This window comes from Erithacus rubecula (genome assembly GCF_903797595.1).
Source record: "Erithacus rubecula genome assembly, chromosome: 33".
NCBI classification, from domain to species: domain Eukaryota; kingdom Metazoa; phylum Chordata; class Aves; order Passeriformes; family Muscicapidae; genus Erithacus; species Erithacus rubecula.
In genome coordinates, this window is record NC_136683.1 from 351,558 (window position 1) to 378,038 (window position 26,481).

The window sequence follows — 26,481 nt, forward strand, 5'->3', positions numbered from 1 at the left end:
TCAAACATGTTGCCCAGACACTTCTCTTCCTCTGACAGTTCTTTTTGGATCATCTGCTTCTCCAGCACTTGCTTGTCCCAGATCATGTTGTACTTGGAACTGAGGAACAGCTGTGGGGACAAGAGGTGATTGTGGCTCAGAGCTGCACTGGGACACAGGAGCAGGGAGGACAGGGGAAGGAGAGGAAGAGCTGGGAGCACGAGGAGCAGGGGAGGCTCAGGCAGGGCCAGGTGACAGCAGGGAGCGCTGGCCCTTCCATGTTCAGTTACTGCATGTCTTCCTCCTTCTCCAGCCTTATCCTCGTCACCTGCTGCAGCAGCTTCTGCCCCTCCTGCTGCTCCTCCTCCTCCACATGTCTCTGATGGTCTCTCTCATCCTCGAGTTCTGCCTTCCTCTGCTTCTCCATCTGGGCCTTTTTTCAGGGCTTCCTGTGGGGACAGAGAATGCTGCCCAATCCTGGGCACCTTCCCGAGGGCTCGCAGGAATCATGCTTCAGGTGCCACATTCCCGGCACAGACTGGGGACATGACGGGCTCCTGGAGACCTGGCACGGCCATATGCACCTCTTCCCACAGCTCTGGGATGACACCCCATGCCCTTGGAGCCTGTGCTCAATTCCAGGGATGCTGCCCAGCTCTGAGCCTTGCAGTCTCCCCTGATCCCCAAAACATGAGGGACAAAAGCAACCCCCTTGTTGAAGTCACCACCCCTCAAACTCAGCTGCAGAGCATGAAAAGGAGGATATGCCAACAAGCAGGATGGGAGATGCCCACGAAACCAGCATTCTGTGTGGCTTTCAGGGTCTTCAGCCTGTGCCAGTGCTCCACAATAGTTGAGGCTTGAGCTGATTCCTTGATACTCTCAGATTCCTTTTCTCCAATGATGAGACATGGTTGAGGCTTCTCCTGGAGAAATGCTGGGGAGCACAAAGAAGGAACTCAGTGGCACAGAGACCACAACAGTTCCCAGTGTTACCTGGACTGCCTGAGCTGCCCACTTTGCCACCAAGCCAGACCAGAGCAATGCAGGATGCACTAGGGAAGCTGTGGTGACCTGGTTCTCCAGTTTTGGGGCAAGGCAGGAAGGGAAAATGTGGTGAAAGTGGCACCAGGCTGGGATACAGGGGGCAGGATCCCGAAGGGTGGCCAGGGCACACAGCCAGTCTCTGCTCCTAGAGATTCTGGGATGCAGCACTGACAGTCATTCCCCAAAACCCCTCTGGATTTGGGCACAGTCTTACACAACGTCCCAGATCAAGTCCTTGGTGATGATTCTGGTGGTGTTTGGTTTATATGTGATGGAGGGTGGTGATCCCTTAGGATCTTTGGGCACATCCTGAAGGGTCACAATGGGGCTGCTCGTGTCAGTGCCGTTTGGGAAAGGATGATATGAGGGATCAGAAATCCCCACACTCAGCTCTCCCTGAGCACTGACTGATCCTGGGAGGAGCTCTGGACCCTTGGGGGCAGGACAGAAGGGGCCGGAGGGGTTGGGGGTCAGAGGGAGATCCCAGCTGAGATCCCTAGGCGGGGACCTTGGGAATGACGGACAGGAATCCTGGTGGGTGAAGCTGCCAACGGAGGGGGAGGTGGCACCCCGAGGAGGAGCCCCCGGCACGGAGGGACCGGGACCCTGTGCCGGCAGCTGCGGCTGCCATGGCACTGCCAGTGCCGGGGCTGCCATGGAGTGTGGGAGGTGTGACAATGTCCCTGAGACTGTCACAATGTGATGGAACCGACGGCTGGGATGTGTCTGAGCCCATCGTGACAGCGTGCCCGAAGGCACTGTCATGACATGTTGGGAGTGATTATTGCCAGGCAGCTCCCCCAGCAGCTCCTTGGACTCACGGGATGTCCTGGAGCAGATATGGGATAGAGAGTGGGGGGTGGGTGCTGAAACTCCAGAAGCTGGGAGGACAAATCCAAGGGATGGCAGAGATGGAATTGCTGCAGCCAAGAGGAGCCCGAGGGTGCGAGAGGAACAGCCCTGCAGGGAGGAAGGAGGAGCATGAGGGGCTCCAGAGATTCCCTGGCAGCCCGTGGGGGTCTCTGGGGAGCAGAGACCCCCCTGCAGCCCTGCAGGAGCCCCCGGGAGAGCAGGGGGTGCCTGAGGGGGCTGTGAACCCGTGGGAAGCCCCTGCTGGAGCACTTGGGATAGAGCTGCAGCCCAAGGGAAGGACTCGTGCTGGAGAAGTCCCTGGGGAAAGGTCTCCCTGGAAGGCAGGGACCCCACCTTGGCTGAGCAGTGGCAGAAAAATCCTGTGCTGAACTGCTAGAGCCACATTCCCAACTCCTTCTGCAGATGGAGGGAGGGGAGCCTGGAAAGGGGTTTGTGTGTTAAGAAGGGTTTATTTGACTTCTCCTTCTCCTGCTCTGATCTTATCATCAATAAATTCAATGAGAATCTCTGATTCTGAATGTGTTTCTCCCGAGGCAGGATTTGATGAGCAATTTGTCCTGGTGCTTGGCACAAATCAGGAACCCTTCATTCAATTTCCTTTCCCTGTTCAGCTGCAGAGGGCAGAGAGAAACCAGTGGGTGCGGGGGAATCCGGCCACTGGCAACAACGACAAGGCAGGAAGCAGGAAGGAAGAGGAGGGAGCCGGTCAGGTTGTTGGGCAAATTGTTGTTGTCTTTGTAGCAGTTCTGGGGCTGTCTCAGTGCCTTGGGGACAGGCACCAAATGATCAATTGCTGAATATCCAGACTGGTTCCCTCACAGCTGCCCCTGCAGGGGGGTTTCCTGCCAGTCCTGCTCTGAAAAACCATCAAAGGCTCTCACAGAGGCACTGCCTGGGCTCACACTGGCTTTTGTGCTTCTTGCAGGGCTGAGCAAACCACAGACAGGCCTTTTTTGGCCACAGAAAGAATTCTCACCTTTGCAGCAGCTCAAAAGCTGCGATAATCAAAGCCAAGGGGGCGGGGGAGACTCAGGTCCTGGCTGTCACCTGGGGCTGGGCAGAGCAGGGCTGGCCAATGCCCATCCCTGGGCACTGGGGCTGGGCCATGGCTGGGCCCCACATTTGGATGGCCACTGGCTTCAAGGAGCAGGAGTTTGGGAGCTCCTTCCTGCCTGGGGCTCCATTCCCCAGCTGCTCTTGCCACCTTAGATCCTACAGGGGACAAGTGAGAATCGGGAAATCTGGAATCTCCAGGTTCACCATCCCCCAGTACTGGACACTCTTGGGAAGGATGTGTCCCCCTGGGACAGGATCCCCTCAGACAGGACCCCCTGAATGGTCCCCCCCCGGATGGTCCCCCCCAGAACAGAACCTGCCCCTGTGTGACTCTCAGCACAAACAGCCTCTTTCTTTTGCTGCTGGGGAGAGAAAGTGAAAGTGTTGAGGGGGCACAGTGGACACCCCAATTTCTCACAGTCTCATCAACCCTCCCTGCACACCCCTCAGACTCTTTTCTCCCTCTCTGGGCTCCACCTAACTCGTTACCTGCTCAGGTCCTCCTCAGGCATTCTGAGACAGGAACTAGGGGTGAGGAGGCATGGCACAAAAGTGAAGAAAATAAGGAAAACAGAGAAATAAAGAGAGAAAAAAGTCAAGGGCAGGGAAGGACACAGAAGCAGAGCTACTCAGGACCCCCATGTGATGCCTGTCCAGGAATCGAGCAGCCAAGTATTGAGCCCTGGGTCACCCCAAAATCTGAGGCTCCCAGGAAAGGAGCTGTGACCCACGGGCACACCCAGCCATTGCCCATCTCTGGCACCCCCATTCCCCTGGGAACCCATCCCTTGGATCCATCTCATGGTCACAAACCACTCAAGGACACATTGTTCCAGGACTCTCATCCCTGAGTCTGAAGCCACACAACACATGGGAACCTTAATCCCATGGGACCCCATCCCTGGAACCACGGTCCCCTGGACACCCATCCTTGGTGTCCACCCAACCCTAAATCCCTGCAACACCTCAGCCTCCAAATTCTAGCAACATCCTGTCCCCAACATGCCCCACCATCACCCCCATGTCCCACAAAGTCCCCATCCTGCCCCCATCATGTCCCCACCCTGCCCCCACCAAGGGCCACCTACATATGAGGACGAGATGTGACCTCGCTAGCTGCCCCTTCATCCCAAGAGCCACCAGCCAGGGGACAGGTGGCCACAGCAGCGAGTGACAGCCATGCCCATGGCCAGGGACACCAGGATGGCCGGGAAGGTGGCACTGATTCTGTGGGGTGAGTGCCCCAGGCATGGGCCTGACGCCCTGGGGATGGGCCCTTGTGAGGCAGAGAGTGGTGGGGAGAGGACACAGGGGGCTGTGGGGTCCCCTGAGGTCCCCAAAGCCAGCACAGCCAGGACATGCGCATGGACCCATGTGTTACAAGATGTGTGGAGTGGCCGTGGGGACAGGAACAGCGGAACTTGGATGGGAACATGGGGACAGAGATGTGGGGACAAAGATCTGGCCAAAGGAACCTTGGGGTTGGGGCAGCTATGATGACAGGGACAGGGAGACAGGGATGCAGGGATAGGGACAAGGGCCACATTCCATGCAGATGGGTCATGAGGGCAGGTGTCATGGGAATGGGATCACAGGCTCAGGGTCATGGGGATGTGGCCATGGGGACAGGTGCTGTAGGGCTCGGGGAGATGACTTGTGCAGACATGGGGTGCCCACAGTGTCCCCATGTCTTGCCTCAGCCCAGGGTGACCGAGGTGTCCCTGTACTCAAAACCTCAGTGCTACACCAGTGTTCCCATGGGGACAGTTTGGGGGCAGACACCACACCAGGTCCCCCAGGTGCTTCTGTCCCTGCAAGACCACTCTCACCCAGCCCTGTCCCTTCTCCCTTCCAGCTCAGACCCTCAGCCTCACTGGTGAGTCCTCAGGGGGTTGCCATGTCACTGCCCCGCTGTCCTCAGCCCCGTGGTGGCCCTGGCAGGCTGGTGTCCCCTGTCACCCGCAGGTGCCCAGAGCCCCCAGCTCCTGGTGGAACCCCCGTGGACGCCAGCGGTTCTGTGGGACTGGGTGACATTGACCTGCCAGGACTTGGGGACCAATGGGGCCACCACCTGGTACAAGGACGGGTGACACTGGGGACAGGAGGGACGTGACAGCTTCACTGTCACCGAAAGTGGCACCTACAAGTGTCATAGACCCAGCAGTGGGCTCAGTCCCCCTGTTATGGTGTCAAATGGTGAGGGGGAATCTGAAATGCTCATGGTGGTTTCCTGATAAGTCTGGGTGGCATCACACCTTTCGTGTGGCCAGAGATTGTCCCTTCCACACAGAAACATCCCAATGCATCTCAGTACACCCCAATTTGGTGGGATCCCCGTGGTGACAGCTGTGCCATTGGCTGCTCCTGGTGTCCCTGGGACCCTCCTGCACAGTGGACACTCCACCCAGATGCCCCTGGTGCCGTGGGCACCCACTTTGGACCTGTCCCAGGCTCCTCAGTCTGATGGGACCCTCCCATCTCGCAGAGGTGCTGGTGCTGCAGGTGCCAGCACAGGCACTGCTGGAGGGAAACACAGTGACACTGCATTGCCGGGGCCGGCAGGAAAACCCTGTCACCAGGGTGCAATTTTACAAGGACGAGAAGGATCTCAGGGGGTCCCTCAGGGATACAGGGCTCTCCCTGGCCACCCTGGAGCTGCAAAACAGCAGCAGCTACCACTGCGGGGGCTGGGTGGCCTCAGGAACGTCCCTCTCAGCACCAGTGATGGTGACAGTGCACGGTGAGCACACCCATGGCTGGAACCCCAATATCCTGACACCCCACGGCCACTTCTCAGTGGACTCAGAGTCACCATCCCCATCTCATTCCCAGAGCTCAAGCCTGTCTTGGTGCTGGAGGGTCCCCCTGAGCTCCTCGAGGGGTCCCCCCTCAATCTCAGCTGCCTCAGCACCCCCAGCCCCCTGCGGCTCCCAGCCTTCTTCCTTTACCACTTCTACCGGGATGGGCAGTTGGTGGGGGGCCCGCAGGGGTCCCCACAGCTCCTGGTGCCCGCAGTGGGGGTCTCCCACTCGAGGAATTACAGCTGTGAGGTGCGCTCTGAGGGGGGGGCCGTGCGGAAGAGCAGAGCCCATCTCAGCGTCACAGTGCGCAGTGAGTGCGGAGATGGGCACGGGGAGCCCCCACAGGCCCCCCAGCTCTCCCCTCCCTGCTGAACCCTCTGTGTGCCACCCTGCCCACCTCTCTCTCTGGGTGCCCGCATTGCTTTCTTTGTTGCCTTCATCTATTGCTGGGGTCCCTCCATTGTCCACAGGTCACAAAATCCTTTTCTGGGTCCCCATAATCTTCCCTTCAACTCTTTCCATGTGTCCCCCCCCTGCTCTCCGAACTTCCTTCTTCCTCTCTGGGATCCCCCCACCCCTCTCTGATCCTCCTCCTGCCTGATTCCCTCACTGCTCCCTGGTTTCCCCTACACCTCCCATGTCCCCAAGCCCTCCTGTGTCCCCTCGCAGGGGTCCAGTTCTCAGGGGTGTCCCTGTCTATGCAGCCCCCCGGGGGACAGGTGGCAGCTGAGGACCACCTGGTGCTGAGCTGCACAGTGGCCATGGGGACAGATCCCCTGTCCTTCTCCTGGCACTGGGGGGGGGGCTCAAGGACACCGCTGAGCACTGGCCTCCGTCTGGAGTTTTGGCATGTTGGGTACAATGACAGCGGCCAGTACCGAGTCAGCAACTGGGACAATGTGGTCGAGAGCCCCACACTGAAGGTCACAGTCCTTGGTGAGTGGGACCCTTGGGCTGGGGGTGACCCTATTCACAGCATCCCAAATTCCACATGTTATAGGTAATAAACGTAACAAATTGAATTAAAAGGTTAAATTGTCAAATTTTATTTTCGCCCCCGAAAATACGGTCCTGGAAAGCCACGACCGGAACAAAACAACACCGAGCCCGGGTTCAGAGTTGGGTGAACACACGATGCTACCCAGCCTCTATCGCACTGGGTTCTCCTGGTGTTCACACCGCCGTCTTGGTTGGTCCCCTTTTTATACTGTTTTTCATAGCCTGGAGCGGGACAGTCCTTTTTTTCTTTCAAATTCAGTTCTGATGTCCACACAAGACAAAGTCCTTCCTGCTCCTTGACGAGATTTTGTGTCTGTTGTGTATTGCTTCTAGGTGGTTGATTTCATCTTTACGGGAATCAGAGTCGGGGAATGTAGTCCTGGGGGAGGTGATGGGATTTTTGGGAAATGCTGCTCCCTTGTGAGTTTCCAGGCTTCCCCAGGAGATAGGTGCTTATCAGTAGCAGTCTGGCCTGTAGATATGTTAATTTACCTAGTTCTGAGGCAATCACTGCCTTTACCTGTGCCTCATTTATTTTTATTTTGCAGACTTATTTTATACAAAACACAAATTACAATATGGTATATATATATATATATATATATATATATCGCAATCCCTCCCCTTCTATATAAACATATTAATTCGTGTTCCCCTTTTTAATCCTCTTCAGATTCTTCACTGCCATCCCCTTCTTCTACTGACTCTTTTCGATAATCTTTATAGGGGAGCTGATTTCTCTCTATCTGTTCTTCAAATTTTGTCAGCGCCTCTATTGCCCTGGTGTTCATCTCCCCTCTCCTTAATTTCATTATTTTGGAGACTCTACCATTCACTCTTCCTGATGCAAGTTCAGGATCCATGGGCATAGCTGCAATTTACATGCCCTGTACCACTGAGTGTATTAGTCTAATAAAACAACGTATTAAACATGGTATGAATATGATTCCTGCCAATGAACACACAATAACGAACACTACCTTTTTCCACCAAGCTCCTGATAATAACTGGTCCCACCAAGATACCTGGAGAATGGAATTCCATTTTGGACTGGAACGTGTACTACCCTCTTTATCTCTGCTGCGAGACCCTTTATAGTTTCTCTGTAATCATCAATTTCGACACAGCATTCAGGTTCATTAAATTTCCCACAGACTCCCCCTTCTTCAGCTAACAAATAGTCTAATGCTATTCTATTCTGGTATACAAAAGCTCGCATCTGGGAGTGCTGTTTAGCCAACAATTCGAGGGCATCTGAGGTGTGATTCGACACAATCTCTACCACGGCCTGCAGCCTTATCAACCTATTCAACAGGTACACCAGAGTCTGCTACCCCCAACTTCCATCTTGTGCCCATGTTGCAGGACCATAGTATTCTATTATTCTTTCAGCTGGCCACTCTTCCCCTCCCCAAACTTGACTGCCACCCATATCAGGGAGCTTCTTCCTTAATTCCCTTTTTTCTCTATTCAGTGACTCATAGAGAGGTGCCCCCAGGAAAGTACTGTTGGACCTTGGTAAAGTAAAGAAGACCAGCTGAATGATCCCCAGAGTGCATGACCCCTTCCATTTTTGTGGTAATTCACTGTATGCTTTCTTCCCACATACCCAGTATATCCCGTCGGGTGCTTTCCATGTACTTTTTGTAGTTCCTGGTTCAGCCCAGTAAGTACTTAATTCTCCTAGTGACTGGTAAGGGTTAGCTCCAGAGCCTTTATTCCAGCAAAGTCGAACCTTGTCACTCCACTCACAATTGCTTTTCTTTTCTAGGCTCCAGTACCCAGCAGGGGACTCTGGCTGCCAAATTTTACTTTTGTTATCTGAATTTACTGCTAAGGTGGAGACACACAGGCTGTATCCCAGTACCTCATTATATTCTCTTCCCTCCCGACTGATACAAATTAATCCAATCACTATTTTATCTAAGACCCAGCCCTCAGGTCTTTGAAGTGTCTTTGAAATTTGGGTTTTATCCCCCCCTTAGGAGTTGCTCTGGAGTTAAGCTCTCACCTTTCCAGGACCATTTTTCTGCTGATTTAAGTCCTCCGCAAATCCAGCAGCTGGTCAATCCTAATTCGGTTACAATTTCTTGCATTAAATCGATAAACAAATTCTTGTCTGAGCCAGGTAAAACCAAATTATCATACTGTTTCCAATAAATTATATTGTTCACTTAGGGTCCTCAATCTTTCCTGCTCCATTCTCCTTCTTCTCATCTCTGACTCCTGTTTCTTTATTTCTATGGCTATCTGTTTTATTTTGCTCTCAGGATCCATGCCTTCCCTATCTCTAGAAAAACAGAAAGTGTTATCAAACTGTGCACAGATCCGGACATAGTCTTCCTCGAGAAGGTCTGTGATGACAGGTTTAGTGTCTGGGATGAGTCTGCTTTCATACCTTAGATTTTTGCCCACCCAGTAGGTTTTCCCTTCCATGACACACATCCCTAGTTTAGTATTGTCATAACACAATTGATTCACCTGAAAATAAGCCACAAATACCGATTTTCTTTTTCCCCCTATCCAAACCATACGATTGCATTGTTCACATGTAGGGAGAGGTGTCTGGCTTGCACTTCTTTTGTGAATGTTATGAGCAGATGTCTCTGATTGCCCATTTCTGTTTCTTGCCTTGGGATCATAGCATGCCATTTTCTCCCCCAATTTACACTTCACATACTGAGTGCCGTTAAGGGTGCAGTGCTCCTCCTTCCCCTCAGGGGTGCAATTAGCTAGGACAGGGTGAGCAGGGGTACTAATTCATGTGCACTCCCCACACTCATTATGGCTTTGTGTTGCAGGACTCAGGGCATTCTCTGGGTATGCATTAGTCAGAGGATACATGACTAGGCTCAGGCTCACCAGGACTCCCTATAGGTGTACTTCTCTGCCTCTGCCTACACCCACCAGGTTGCTGCTGGCAGTGAGGGAAACCATCTTCTTGGCAGCAGAAGTATTCTTCAGGGGACCAATGTGAAGTCTGAACTGCATACTGTCCCTTAAAGGCATTTCACCTTGATAATTTTACTGTGTCCGTCCAACAAGGTACTTTATTTGCTCTCCGGCACTCAATTTCCAAAATTACCATCCTGCAATTTAGTTTCCCCCTAATCCTGTGTTGGCACAAGTGAAACCCCTCGTTCGACTCCGGTTCAATAATATTCAATTCGGTGGCAAGTATTAGAATTCGGTCAGTCAGAGACAGCTCTTCCTCAAGGCACTTAGTACAGAGACATCTAGGCCTGATTCCCCATATACAATGTGTGACCTAAACCTCACGACAAATCTAGCACCTGAAATGAACAAAAGGAAAACACCTGCACCCAGGAACTGAACACCTTATCTGATTTAAGGTGCTCATTTACTTGTCCGACGCAATTTTAGCTTGAGGTTTCCAGGGTGGGAGGTCACTTTCTACTCGGGTGTTTCTTTTATTGTCTCAATCTTTTTCGCTATGGAGGCGTGTGTCCATACGTTTTCTGCTGTCCAGACTGCTGTGTCTGTGGTCAAAAGGACAAGAAAAGGACCCTCCCAGTGAGGAGAGAAACCTCTTTCTAGGTTTTTATGAGAACGTGATTCCCAGGTTGGATTTTGTGTATGGCGAACCCTAGAGGAATATTTTGTGTGACAATTCCCTGCTTTTGAAGATCCTGTAAATTTTTATTTATGGTTATTAGGTATGGTTGTATTTGTCTATCTTTTATTTTTGGGTGTCTCACGGGCATCCCATGATTATAGGGCATACCGTATAACATTTCAAAAGGAGATAACCCTGTCTCAGAATGAGGCATAGTCCTGATATTTAATAATGCTAAGGGGAGGTATTTTGGTCAGGACATTTTAGTTTCTATCATTAATTTTGATAACTGGGCCTTCAATGTCTGATTCATTCTTTTAACTTGTCCAGAACTCTAAAGGATGTCATGGGGTATGGTATTCCCACTGAATTTTCAGAGCCTCCGCTAATTGTTTAATAATTTTTGAGGTGAAGTGTGTTCCTTGGTCCGAGTTTGTATGATTGATTATACCATATCGAGGGATGAGTTCTTCTAGAAGAAATTTAGATACTGTCTGGGAGGTAGCCCTAGAGCTTGGGTAAGCTTCCACCCAATGAGTTAATTTGTCCACTAATACTAGTAAAAACTTATACCTCCCAACCTTTGGTAATTCAGTGAAATCCACTTGAATTCTTTCAAAGGGACGATAGGCTATATGGCGATTACCTGTCGTGTCCTGGCTTTGTTTACTTTCTTGCATGTTAGGCACCCTTGCACCTCTTGTTTAGCCAGCTCATAAATCCCTTTACACCCAAAGAATTTCAGGAACTGTTCTGCCAGAGCCTGGGATCGCCAATGAATTTGCATATGCAATCTCCTCAGAATTTTTCTGGTGTAGTCCTTTGATACTAATTCCCTCCCATCCGGTAACTTCCACTTACCATCTTCTAATGTCCCTCCTATCTTGTATTTCTCAACCTCTTTTGGAGAGGGACAAGGGGGATATTTCCAAGTACTGCTCCCCCCAACTTCTGGGGTACTTTCTGTCATTAGTGCAGCACTTTTGGCTTCCTTATCGGCCAAATTGTTTTCCCGGATTCGAAATTGTATTTCTGTTTGGTGTCCTTTTACATGTACTACTGAGATTGCCTCTGGCTCTTGGATAGCTTCTAAGATTTGCTTTATTAATTCCCCATGAATTAATCCTCATCCTTGAGTGTTTATTAACCCCCTTTCCTCCCAAATTTTCCCAAAACTGTGGACCACCCAAAAGGCATATTTTGAATCTGTGAAGATTGTTCTCTTTTCCCTTTTAATCTTCTTAATGCCCAAAAAACCACATATAATTCACATGCTTGAGCTGACCAGCTTGCACTGAGGGGTTCTGATTCAATTACTTCCCGTTTTTCTATCTATGATTGCATACCCCAACTTTCCCTTTCCTTCTATTACCCTAGCTGACCCATCCACAAACCATTCCTCGCCCCCCCCCCCCCCTTCGAGTTCCTCCTCCTCTAAGTCTGTTCTGATTTTTGTCTGCAATTCCACTATTTCCACACATTCATGGGTTGGTCCATCTGATGCTTCCCTGTACAAGAATTGAGCTGGATTCAATGCATTGGTTGTTAATAGTTCTAAATCATCTGAGTGTATTAGTATGGCTTCGTATTTCAACAATCTAGCATCCGTGAGCCACTTAATTGCTTTGTGTTGTAATATATTCCTCACGTTATGAGGAGTATACACCACTAACGAGGCTCCAAATGTTACTCTCTTTGCTTCTTCCACCAGTAATGCTGCTGACACAATTGCCTGTAGGCAAGTGGGCCAACCCCTGCTTACTGGGTCTAGCAGCTTGGATACATATCCCACCGGTTTCTTCGATCTATTTTTATGTGTATGGGTTCTATTTCTAATTTTCCTGCCTCCCCTTGTGTGTGCCAAACCCTTGAATCAACTCTATTCTTGTCCTCTATTGCTAGTCTAAATAAACGTACCATAAACTGAGAACTTTCCACAATTAGACTTATTTCCAATGTTACCATCAAATCCCTCTCCAACAGGTTGTAATCCGTTTCTTCAACTAACAACAGAATCCCTAAACAAAACCTCATTTTAGATTCTATTTCAACATCTTTAATTACCAGTACCCTAAAAGGTTCCCCTTTGGCTCCAATCACCATCACAGTTTCCTTACTTATAGTACATCCTGAAGGCAGCTGTTGGATGGTGCTACACTCAGCACCAGAGTCTACTAAAAATACCAAAATTAGTTTTTCGGGTTCCTATCCTTAGTTTTACCAGGGGCTCCAGGGATGTTCTGGACCCTAAATGAAAAAGCCCCTGACACCTCTAATCCTCCTGGAACATTTTCTCGTCTTTCATCCTCTTCCTACAGTCCCTCTTAAAGTGACCTTTCTTCCTGCAGTAGAAGCACTCCAGAGCCTCCCTCCGTCCGGCCACCTGTTTTGTCTGGGAGGGGCCTCGCTTCCCCTGGGTCTGCTGGCTCGGTGCCGGTCCTAAGCTGTCCCGAGTCTGCTCCTGCTTTTGTGTCTCCCTCGCGGCAGCCACTAAAACCTTTGCCTGTGCCTTTTGTTGCTCCTCCCCCCTCCTCATATAAATCCGATGCGCCTCCCTCAATAATTCCTGCAGTCCTTTCTCTTGCCAATCATCCATTTTTTCAAGCTTCCTCGGTATATCCTCCTACGATTTTGTAACAAATTGTGTTTTCAGGAGGATCTCCCCTATAGGAGAGTCAGGATCCATCCCTGAATACATTTGGATACTTTGTCTCAATCTCTCAAGCCACTCAACTGGCATCTCATCCCTTCCCTGACATTGTGCCAGGGCCTTGCTCATGTTTGACCTTTGGGAACTGCCTCCCATATACCCTGTATCACCATGCTTCTTAATTCTATCATTCTTAACCTGCCTTCTTCTGTCTGTGCGTCCCACGACGGTTTCATGCTCGGCCACCTTTGGTCCCCTTGTCCTCCCTGGGGGTTTCTGCTCTCCCAATCCCAAATTGCGGCTTGCCTTATCATGTCCTGTTCCTCGACATTGAACAATGACCTCAATATGGCATTAATATCATCATATGCGTATACACTAGTTCCTAAGAATTTGTCTAACTGTGACTAACTGTCTAACTGTGTCTAACTGTAACTGTGTCTAATTTGTGACCCTTATCGGGTCATTCATTAGATTGCCCATTTCTTTCTTAAATGCTCTCACGTCTGCAGTGTTAATTGGTATGTGTACAAATCTGATGACCCCTGGGCCAATGGGCACTTCCCTTAAAGGAAGGAGTTTATGTTCGTCCGTGTCATCCCCACTATCGTCATTACATACTTTTTTTGTTTTGTGTCGGGTCCTGCTTGCTGGCGGGGATCCAATTTCTCCGGCAGCAGAAATTGTTACTTTATGTCCCGGGAGTGGGGGAGCAGGGGGTGGGTGAGGCGCCACTGCAGCCGGTGCCTGGGGAGTTGGGGCGAGGGAGGGGTGAGGCATAGTTTGGTATGAGGGGTTCGTAGGTGCGGAAAGCAGGGGTGGTACAGGAGGAGGTTGAGAAGTGGGATTTAGGTACGGGGGTGGGATATTGTCCAGGGGTTCCCATGTTTTGCTTACAGATGTAATATCCTTACAGGTTCTAACCAGGTATAACCCAGTGCTAGTGTGTTTCCATAATTTAGCATAATCCCTCTCCTCCTCTACCTGTGGGGTTTTCTCATTCACGTGGTTAATCAGGGCCTGGCAGACCCATCTTTCGAATGTACCGAAGATGGGCCACACTACATGTTCCTTGATCTCCTTCTTCCCCCCAAACCTCTATGCAATAATGTATCAATTTCTCCTTAGACTTGGTTGTTTTATCTGGACCTTGCTCCCAGTATTCCAACATCCACCCCAGCGGACTATCCCTGGGGATTTCGGGTAACTTACCTTTTTTTATCTTAGCTGACTTCTCTGGGGTTTTTCCCTGACGTTTGCTCTTTTTCTGTCCCATTTTCTCTAAAAGGTTTTCCCCCCCGAGCTACCTTTGTTACCCCTACTTACCGTGTTTTACGCCGGGACCACTGCCGAGTCCGGCTATGACCATACTGAAGTTTAAACTTTATTTCAATGTTTCCAATCTACTCACCTCACATGGTGAACCGTTCCGTGGCATTTTTCGAAAGGAGGCGAGCTCTCTTTTCTGTTTCCTGGGCTTGTCCTGCCCTAGGATCTGAGACGTTTACCAATTCCCAATTCCGGGGAACGTACCTTCCCCCCTGATCCTCCCCGTGACTGACCCCCAAAACTTACCAAGTTTTAGGCTTGACACGAGAGAGAAAGTTAATACCACGTTATGTTCGCTTCCCCCTGCAAGCGACCACATCCCTCGCGGGATACTGGAACTGCGATTTTGGGGTCCGCACTCGCTTTGTGATAAAATCACGTCTCAATCACGCTGTTATGGGCTGATGTTTGGACTGGCTCCTCTCCTTGCTTTCCCCGTGCAGCTACCGGTCCCTCCCTCAGGCTGTTTTATCTAGGCTGGTGTTTTTCTGGCTGGTTTCTTGCTGCATTTCGGTTGTGGGTTGTGTCTTGCTCTCTGCCGTCTGCTCAGCTGCAACCCCCTCCCCTGGCTGCTTTGGCCTTTTTTTCCCCTTTCTCCCCCAGCTGTTTTGCCTGTGCCCCTGTGTTGGTTTGTCTTGGGTTTGCTTTTGCTTGTCTTGGGCTCACTTTAGCTTGTCTTGGGCTTGTTTTGGCCTGCTCCCGGCTGCCCTCCCCCTCTCTCCCTTCTCCCCGCTCCAGGGATTTGCACCGACTCCGGAGGACGAGGATCTGGACTTCGGGAGCCGCTGCTGGAGGTCGGTTTGGGAGGCTCTGTCGCCCTCCCTGGCGAGGACTGACTGGGTTCGTCTCATCTGGGTTTGGGTTGGGGAGTGTTTCTTTTGTATTTTTGTTAATAAAAAAAGTTTTTTTCCATTTTCACCTGAAGAACAATTCTTTCTGAGCTCAGTGAAGGAAGGAATTGTGAAAAAGAAAAAGGGGGAGAAGGGCCCTTTGGAACTCTTTTTCCCCAAATTTGTTCTAAACTTGGACATACTTTTTGGTGGCCCGTATGGGGTAAAAACTCACGACCTTCAGATTATCAGCACCAGAAAAAAGTGGAAAAAACTTTTATCTAATAATATGTTGTTTTCAGCTGTTGGCATGGCTAAGTCTCTTAAATCCAAAATGTCTTTCGTTGTGGGAGCCTGTTTGTATGTCGGCTCGTTAGGTTTCTTTGACATTTTAATACCTTTGTGGTCATTGGGTTTGTTTACTCATCCGGAGATAGCTCCGGTGTTGTCTTCAATACGTAGTTTTTGTATGAAAGGGATATTAATGAAAATACTCATCGGGCTAGGCTTGGTTGCAATGGCATACAGGAGATTTATGAGAATGTTGGAATCTGCTTCAGGAATGTATAAATCATGGTTTGTGTTATTTATTAGAGGAGAAGCAGGCAAAGAAGATTTCCTGCCTTTATTTCCTTTCCTCTCCTCTGAATCGGTTACATCTTTATTAGAAAACATTCAGATCTCCCTGAGTATTAAGGAAATCATCTTTATGGCAATTAATTTAGTAAGTCTTTGTTGCACCATTTGCAGTCTATATAGAATGAAGGCTGAGATTTCTAAAGGGGCTGGGAAGACTCCTGATTTAGGAGTCAAGCTCAGCAGGAGGAATCTTGAGTGGAATGGCAACTGGGAGAAAATGGGCCAGATTTTAAAGGAATGTTCTGACCCCATAATCTGGGAATTCCCAACTGAAAAGATTCAGGATCCAATCGAGGTTGCAAGCTACTTAAAAGGGAAGTGCCAGGATGGTTCTAAAGAGAAAAGGATTATTACAGTGAGCTGGGCCCTGACACATGTATATCGCACCCTGCTAGGCACTATAGAGCAGGAGACAGAGGAAAGAGAACAGGGAGATAAATTATCTCCTATCCCAGTTACGCAGGTTGTTGCCAACCCCCTAGGCCGAAACCCAGCAACTAAACTGGAGAATAAGCCCCAACCAATGGCTGTGGCTACCAGTACAAGAAGTGGGAAACGCACCAAGAAGACCGATCGGCCGGTGGATGATGATGATGATGATGATGATGATGCTGGAGAGGGACCCTCGACACCTCCTGATGTAAAATTAGGAGTCAAAACAACTGGTGGGAGAGCAGAGACCAATAATGAGTCCTTTCCCCTGAAGGATCTTCGTGGATTAAGAAAAGATTACACCCGGAGACCTGATGAATCTATTATCAGCTGGCTAGTTCATCTCTGGGATGCGGCAGGTGAGGCTACAGTTTTGGATGGCTCTGAAGCGAGACATTTGGGGACTCTGTCCCATGATCCTGTTATCGACCAGGGCGTGATGAGAGGGGCTAACCCTCAAAGTCTCTGGGCACGGGTCCTGGATAGCGTGGCACAAAGATATCTGTGTGCAGATGACCTGTATGTGCAGCAGACCCGATGGAAAACCATAGAGCAGGGGGTCCAATGCCTCAGGGAAATGGCAGTAGCAGAAATTATTTTTTCGGATGACATAACAACTAGAAATCCAGACCTGGTACCATGCACACCGGTGATGTGGAGAAAACTCGTGCGGCTTGGGCCACCTGAGTATGAGTCTGCCCTAGCGATAATGAAGAGAGATGAGGTGTATGAGACAGTACTCGATATGGCAAAGAAGCTTCGTGCATATGCGGATGCAGTACATGGCCCGACTCATGCTAGAATTGCAGCGGTGGAAACACGCTTGCAAGACTTAGAAGATAAGATACAAGAGAATCATTGGAAACTCAGGAAGGAGATTAAGGAGGACCTCCTCCAAATTTCAGCTGTACAGATGAGAAACCCTGATATCCAACGCAGACGTTCCTCCAGTTGGGAGAGAGGGTACACTCCCCGAGCTGAGTTGTGGTTCTTCTTGCGAGATTCTGGAGAGAACATGAAAAGATGGGATGGGAAGCCTACTGCTGCTCTGGCACGAGTGCGGGATTTGAAGGAAGAAAAAATTTCCAAAAAGAAAGCCGCTCCTGTTTCTCGCAGCCAAAGTGCCGAACGTGATACTGATAATGACATGTCTGACCCTCTTGAGGGAACTTCTAAGATGTATGCCTCAGAAAAGAAGGAGCAACAGGCTTAGAGGGGCCCTGCCTCTAGCCAGGGTGAGGCGAGGGAGAACCGTGTTTTTTGGACCGTGTGGATTCGATGGCCTGGAACTTCGAAACCACGGAAATATAAAGCTTTAGTGGACACAGGTGCACAGTGTACGATACTTCCATCAAGACACGTAGGAGCAGAATCTGTTTCAATTGCTGGTGTGACAGGTGGATCGCAGGACTTCACCCTGGTGAAAGCGGAAGTGAGTTTAACTGGAAAGGATTGGAAGAAACATTTTATTGCGACTGGTCCAGAGGCCCCATGTATTTTGGGCATAGATTACCTTTGGAGCGGGTATTTTAAGGACCCAAAGGGACTAAGATGGGCATTTGGAATTGCAACTGTGATGGCAGAGTGCATCTGGCAATTGAACACCTTGCCTGGACTATCTGAGAATCCAATTACAGTAGGACTTCTGCAGGGAGAAGAACAACAAGTACCAATTGCCACTTCAATAGTACACCGCCGGCAGTACAGAACAACGCGAGATGCCGTGATTCCTATTCATAAGATGATCCGAGAGCTGGAGAGCCAAGGGGTGGTCAGTAAAACCCACTCACCCTTTAACAGCCCCATTTGGCCTGTGCACAAATCTGATGAAGAATGGAGACTGACTGTGGAGTATCGGGCATTGAATGAAGTGGCTCCACTGCTGAGCGCTGCCGTACCGGACATGCTGGAACTCCAGTACGAGCTGGAGTCTAAGGCAGCAAGGTGGTATGCCACCATTGACATAGCAAATGCATTTTTCTCCATTCCTTTGGCAGCAGAGTGCAGGCCTCAGTTTGCTTTCACTTGGAGGTGCATGCAATACACCTGGAACCGACTACCCCAGGGGTGGAAGCACAGTCCTACCATCTGTCATGGACTGATCCAGGCTACACTGGAAAAGGGTGAAGCTCCAGAACATCTACAATATATTGATGATATCATCGTATCGGGAAACACAGCAGCAGAAGTGTTTGAGAAAGGAGAAAAAATTATCCAAATTCTCCTGGAAGCCGGCTTCGCCATCAAGAAGAGTAAAGTTAAGGGACCTGCTCGGGAGATCCAGTTCCTGGGAGTGAAGTGGCAAGATGGACGGCGTCAGATTCCTACTGATGTTATTAACAAGATTACAGCTATGTCCCCACCTACTAACAAGAAGGTGGCACAAGCTTTCCTAGGTGCCATCGGCTTTTGGAGAATGCACATCCCTGAATACAGTCAGATTGTGAGCCCTCTCTACCAGGTCACTCACAAGAAGAACGATTTCTATTGGGGCCCTGAACAGCAGCAAGCCTTCATCCAGATTAAACAGGAGATTGCTCATGCAGTGGCCCTTGGCCCAGTCAGGGGGGGACCAGATGTGAAAAACGTACTTTACTCAGCAGCTGGGAGCCATGGTTTGTCTTGGAGCCTGTGGCAGAAGGTGCCTGGACGAGACCCAAAGCCGACCCCTGGGATTTTGGAGCAGAAGTTACAGAGGGTCCGAAAGTAATTACACTCGTACAGAGAAGGAAATCCTGGCTGCCTATGAGGGAGTCCAAGCCGCTTCAGAAGTGATTGGTACGGAAGCACAGCTTCTCCTGGCACCCCGACTGCCAGTGCTGGGGTGGATGTTCAGCAGAAAGGTTCCCTCCACTCATCATGCCACCAGTGCCACGTGGAGTAAGTGGATTGCCCTTATCACTCAGCGTTCCCGGATTGGAAAACTAAATCGCCCTGGGATTTTGGAAATAATTACAAACTGGCCAGAAGGTGAAAGTTTTGGTGTTGCAGATGAGGAACAAGAACCAGTGATACGGGCTGAAGAAGCTCCACCCTACAACCAGTTACCAGCAGAGGAAGCATGCTATGCTCTATTCACTGATGGCTCCTGTCGCGTCGTAGGGACAAATCGGAGATGGAAAGCAGCTATATGGAGCCCCACACGACGGGTTGCAGAAGCTACTGAAGGAGAAGGAGGATCTAGTCAATTTGCTGAACTTAAAGCTGTCCAACTGGCCTTAAATATCGCCGAAAGAGAAAGGTGGCCAAAACTCTATTTGTATACTGATTCTTGGATGGTAGCCAACGCTCTGTGGGGGTGGCTGAAGAAATGGAAATAGGCAAACTGGCAGCGTAGAGGGAGACCAATTTGGGCTGCTGATGAGTGGAAAGACATTGCCAATTGGGTAGGAAAACTACTTGTCAAGGTTCGCCATGTAGATGCCCATGTCCCCAGAAGCAGAGCTAATGAAGAGCAGCGAAACAACCAGCAAGTAGATCAGGCTGCTAAGATAGGGGGGTTGGAAATAGATTTGGATTGGGAACATAAGGGAGAGTTTTTCCTGGCTCGATGGGCCCATGATGCCTCAGGCCATCAGGGTAGGGATGCCACCTATAAGTGGGCACGAGACCGAGGGGTGGATCTTACCATGGACAGCATTACTCAAGTTATCCATGACTGTGACACTTGCGCTGCCATCAAGCAGGCCAAGTGGGTGAAGCCCCTCTGGTATGGTGGACGGTGGTCCAAGTACAAGTATGGGGAGGCCTGGCAGATTGACTATATCACACTGCCTCAGACCCACCAGGAAAAACGTTATGTGCTGACCATGGTGGAAGCCACCACTGGATGGTTGGAGACCTACCCTGTGTCCCATGCTACTGCCCACAACACCATCCTGGGCCTGGAAAAGCAGGTCCTTTGGAGGCATGGTACCCCTGAGAGAATTGAGTCAGACAATGGGACTCATTTTAAAAATAACCTTGTCAACACCTGGGCTAGGGAACATGGTATTGAGTGGGTGTACCATATCCCTTACCATGCACCAGCTGCAGCTAAAGTGGAGAGGTACAATGGATTGTTGAAGACCACCTTAAAGGCATTGGGTGGGGGATCTCTCAAAAACTGGGAGCAGCACCTGGCAAAAGCCACTTGGTTAGTCAACACTCGAGGTTCCAACAACTGAGCAGGTCCCGCCCAGTCTGAAGGCCTTAATGTAATAGACGGAGACAAAGTCCCAGTGGCCCATGTCAGAGGGTTGCTAGGGAAGACAGTATGGATCCATCCTGCCTCGAGTACAGGCAAACCCATTCGTGGGATTGCCTTTGCTCAAGTACCAGGATGTACTTGGTGGATAATACAGAAGGATGGAACAACCTGCTGTGTACCTCAGGGAGATCTGACTATAGGATGAAGTATACACAAATGTTATTGTTGAGTGTTGCCACCATTGTATACTAGATTCTATGAATAGAAAGAAATGTGTAAGTGTTGAAGGTTTGAGCAAGTTAGAGAAAGTTTTCATATCGTGTTTAGTGAGTGTGTATCCCAATCGTGTGTCAATGATCACGATATGGGATAAGGGGTGGAATGTTATGGGCTGATGTTTGGACTGGCTCCTCTCCTTGCTTTCCCCGTGCAGCTGCCAGTCCCTCCCTGTCACGGTCCACCCAATTCAAGAGCGAGTCGCGACTGGTTCTTTTGTGGATCTTAGAGCACAAAAGACACAGCAGGGGACAAAACCAGTTTACTTCTACAGAAATGCCCTTTATTTAGTCTTTATTTAGTGCCAACCAAAATGCGATAGTGGGACAGAGAGAGAGAGAGAGAGAGAGAGAGAGAGAGAAAGGGGGGTCGGGATTATAGCTACCAAGACGGGCAGACGAATCCAAGTGGAGCCAGCCAGTAGGTGTCCGTTGCCGTCTGGGGAGATCTCGGGGGTCTCCTTTGCGAAAGTCACTTTTATAGTCCTTTCCCAAAGCAAGTGGCTTCTGGCCAAAAGGTGGGAAGATTTATGGACTATTGTATGTGGAGCTCATTACGCGGGGGAACAGGTGGAAACAGGACGCTTCAAGGCACATCAGACCATCTTTGTCGTCATGAACACACGCAGGTCAGCCCATACTGACCAGTCGATTGTTCTTTCATCTGTGGGAGCTTGTTGAGTAAACTCCCCATGACTAGTTGTCATGAGAAACCAGTCCTGGTAGGCATCATCTGCAGAACAGTCACATGGCATTCCTCCCATCCCTGGGCAGTGCAGGCCTCAGGCGAGGGTCGTTGGGCAGAAACAGATGAGAGACTCAGACAGACTCTCACATCACCCCGTGACCAACAAGCGTCGCTGAGAAACTCCAGCAGCATGATGTTGTGACCTTGTAGTATCCTTAGTACCCGCCCTTGGTAGCACATCCCGGGAATAGGAAAAGGGAAAACAAAAAACCGGGGATAAGAAGGGAAGGGAAAAGGAAAAGGAAAAGGAAAAGGAAAAGGAAAAGGAAAAGGAAAAGGAAAAGGAAAAGGAAAAGGAAAAGGAAAAGGAAAAGGAAAAGGAAAAGGAAAAGGAAAAGGAAGAGGACAAGGAAAAGGAAGAGGAAAGGAAAGAGGAAAAGGAATAGGAAAAGGAAAAGAACAGGAACAGGAACAGGAACAGGAAAAGGAAAAGGAAAAGGAAAAGGAAAAGGAAGGAAAATAAATAGGAAAATAGTGAAAAATAATCACAACAAAATTGATTAAAATAAATTTTCAAACAAATCACAATGATATTAGCTAAAATATCTTTTAAACAATCAAAATTAATCAATAAAATAACATCTAAACAATTAAAATTCAAGCAATTAAAATTCAAACAATTAGTACAAATTTATTCAATAAAACAACATTCAAACTATTAAAATTAAAACAAATTAGTATCCATTATAATATGTTTTTATGATTAAAACAATTATTTTCCAAAACCATCTTAATCAGAAGCTTAACATTACTAAAACTGATCATACCAATCATAACCACTAACAAACAATTTTAATCAGTTCGCTGTTAAAGGCCTGACTTTCACTGCTCGTGTAATTTGTCTGGTATCAATAACTTTAGGGGTATCTTTAGCAGATGGAGTAGTGATCAAATTATGTGCTTCCATTGTTGATGCCAATTGTGTCAGCCGTTTTACCATTCTCCAATTCAGGATGTATAAAATGACTGACAAAACAAAACTGATCGAAACCAAAATCAAAAGCACAACAACGGGATGACACAATTTGTTTAGGATGCCGGTAGCAGTAGGTGACCACCCAAAAAGAGTATCCCACCACCTGAGTTCAGCATCCCCTTTTACCCTTTCTAAAACCCGAAGTATTTCTCTCACATCGTGATGAACTGTCACCAGGGTCTTCTGCCCATTTTTCTTCATTTTTCCCAAGATCCCAATTAAGTCCTGGTGAAGCAACAATTGTTTAATCAAAGTGAGGTTCAACCCGATGGGAGCAGGCACTAACTGATCAATCAGTGTAAAATTGGATTGCAAAAGGTGATAAGATATAACTGGAACAGTATAGGAAAAGTCACAGCCCATGATCGTGGTAAAATTACAAACACAAAAAATTTAAATTGTTTTTTAGATTCACTGTTACATTTTCTACAAACACTGAGTTGCAAGCAGTCCTTACACACACACATCTATTTCCTATGTACACCAGCACTGTTGCAGGAGTCTCATCGAGGTGTATTTTAAAATGATAGATATTTTGCTCTGTGTCTAAACAGATGTCTTGGGCCACAATGGCATTGCTTTCACAAATGAAACCTAGTTGCGCCCGAACAACACAAGATTCCAAATTAACAGTTTGCCATTTCTTACCAATTTGACGGGCCCATTCTCTATGCTGGAAAGGATAGAGAATAGTTCCATTGTGATTCAATCCTAATGCAATGATGGGGTATATCAAATGCACTGAAGCGTTGCGTATTGTCAGCATAAAGGCTATGGCTGTGTTTGTGCTGGGGTTGTGGGTAAAGTTTACCAGATTCCACCAGGACCGAAACTTCCTTTCAAAGTCATTAGCATTGTCCCAAATTATTGTCCGGATTTCAGTAGGGAAGATGCCTTCTTCCCCTTCCCTTATAATTGAGGCAACAACTGTTTGCATCCAAAGCTGTGCCTGGATACAGCTGAGGGATAAGTATATATTGTTTTGAGCAGTACCAAGAGCATCCATTATCAATTTGTGATCATTTACATTTATTTTTTTCCAATCTGGTAAAATGTTTGATAATAACCACTGTTGCGTCCCCAGGGCTGTTAAAGAGGACTGCAGAGGTTGTTTCAATTTGGTTAGTTCTCTGATGGTGGCAACCAATGTGTTCATTAATACCTCTGAATCTATGCTCTTTAAAATTCCCAATCCTGTTCCCACAACACCGGTTATGTCTCGTTTGTTTCTTGAAAGAATCATCCTGGTTTTGCAACCAGGTCATTTGTCGACCCCAAGAAAAGGTAAACAAGCTGGCTGAATTACTGAGACATTGTTTTGCATTGGCAATTTGACTTGTTTAAAAGACCATGTCGAATTAAACAATATTTGCCGTTGGCCAGTTTTCTTAATTATGTAAGGCCCAATTTCAAGAATTTTCAGGCTCAGTATAACCGGTGGTTGGGTAGTAGGTGTTACAACATTAACATTGAGTTCCCTTTTATATTTTGTATTGTTTTTCTCACACATAATTTTTTTTTTTTTGAAAACTTGTACAACAGTTCAACTTTGATTTTAAATTCTCACAAAATAAAACACAGCTGTAAGGTCCTGTGCTGTAACTGTATACAGGTTTGATGAGGGATTCAGCAATTAATCTTCACGTTCCATGGCGTTATTCTGTGAAAAGTAAACAAAACACAATCTGCCACAAAGAGGCAGGAGGTTAAAATGATGGAACTATGCAGACAGAAATTCTGTTAACTTCCCAGCCATTTTGCTGCAAAGAAGGAAGCCACTCTGTACCTCCTTTAAACACAGCATAAGAGTCAGTGTAGTTGCAAACAAAGGAGGCACTCTGCACTTCAAGCTGGAAAACACCCCAAATAACTATCAGCGCCCCAACCCAAGAGTCACCCCGTCCCCCAGCAATAATTTGCTCAGCAGAAGCATCAGTGAACAAAGAATTAGTGAACAGAGATTGTTTGAGGGAGAAAGCAGACGCTACTTTTATTATTGAGGGAGGTTTGTCATTGCTGTTGCCCAAGTTCTCAGTTTCTGTTATTGCCAGATTTTTTACAGTTCCTTCTATTACTGAGGATTTCTGGGCCACCCCATCAGGGGGGACAGTCCCAGTAGTGGCTGTCTTCACAAACCTCACTTCCTGAGAAGGTTTTTGAATTTTCTCTGAGGCAATTTGCAAGTTAGGGCTTTCTAGGTGGGAAATTATTTTCTGTTGCACATCCCTCACTTCTTTTTCTTCTCCTCCTATCAATACATCATGTATGTATTGGTACCCAGCTACAGTGTGAGGTTTGGGTTTTTGGATTGGCCATACAACGGAGTTTTGCAAGTCCTGTATGACTGGTTTGAGCCCTTTTTTGGCACCAGAACAAAGAGGGTATTGTTTTACATTTACAGGTAATTGCATAGGTGATTTATGACAAGCAATGAATTTTATTTCATGTATAATTTGCAAGCAGGCAGCTCCGTGAATGTTCTTTAAGAGTTGGTCTGGGGTGCCAGTTATGGCTAGAGGATCACCTCTTTCTAGGGGGCTAAGTCCTCCAGCCCAGTAGGCTGCACGCTGTGTTAGAGACCATGGAACACAAGAGTTTCCAGTTGTTAAGAAAACTCCAGGCCCCCAGTATCCACTGGCTTCTTGTTCACGTAATTTAATTTGATCTCCTCCAGTGAGTGAAACTCTAAAGACATACTCGGTCTCAGATTCTTGTGGGAGACGTGAGTATTCTTTCTTTAATTTGGCTAATTTAGTAGCAGTGTATGGTATTTCTTTGGAGGTTATGTGGGGGTCAAAATCCTCGTCGTTCAGGTATCTATACTCCATTTTAACGAGAGGTCTCATTTTAGAGCAGCAATTTTCCCCACTATTTTGTACATGTACTAGTTCTCTTTGTGGGTATATCTGCTTTATGTGATATGTTTCCTTTTCTTGTGTTTCATTAGGTGTATCTGCATGTTGTGAGGCATGTCATAGTTGTAGCAAGTAGTTGTGATTTGTTTCCTGCTCTAGTTGGTTTTCCAGAGTTTTTATTTGATTTCTTTCCTGCTGTAGTTGGTTTTCCAGAGTTTTTACCTGATTTGTTTTCTGTTCTAGTTGGTTTGTTTTCTCCTGTAATAGTTTTTGCAAAGCTTCCACCAGGTTTTGCAAGGAGTCTATCACTGCACTTTCCTCCCTCACTCGTTTAAAATGAGATTCTACAGCAGCTGAAAGACAAGCACCTAGAACTGAGCAAAGTGTGGTTTTATTTTTCTTTCTCAGTTTGAATTTTGTTTCATGTTGCAAAGAATGTATCCTATCAATCACATTTTCTAAATTAAACCAATTATTTTGTGCCCAGTCCTCCCCGCCTTGGGAGGGTCTGGCATTATACTTAGCTAGTAAAGCGTAAAATGCAGCTTTATCATTTTCAGACATTTTTATGAAGGGACTAAAACCACTCTCAGGGAGACACACTTAAAGTTACACAAAAAGCACAGCTGAAACTGTGAATCCCTTCTCTTCCCTGGAGCGGGTGAATAGACATACTACTTGGGAGGTACTAACTTAACTACAAAAGTCACTTGTCTCTTCGCGATCCCAAGTAGTCAAATACAATAATTATATAACAACTGTAACCTCTGAGTAATGATTATGTGCGAGGGGGAAAAACCACTTCAGGAAGAGAAACACTTGTCACCCAGACTTCTGCTGGGGACACCCCCCTGTCATCCCTGAGGGGCTGAGGAGACCAATACCGCTTGGGAGGTTCACTTTAGTTTCACAATGGGTGTCTCTTCGACTACACCAAGCAGCAAACAACAAAAAAACACGAGTCCCATCTTTTGCTCAGCTGAGATCCTTTCAAAAAATTCTCCGATTACTGAAATGGAGTTGATTATCCACTTGGGTTTGTGTGCAGATTGTGGGAAGAACCCAATACCACCTCCCTTGCTTTCTAACACTATCCAGTCTTTACGGCACTGACAGGCTAGGTGCGGCTGAAATGGCACAGGTCTTCCCCTGGTACAAAGTGCACAGAAACCCCCAACTCCCCCAGTATCGGGAATTCAATTGCCGACTACGCCAAAAAATGTCAC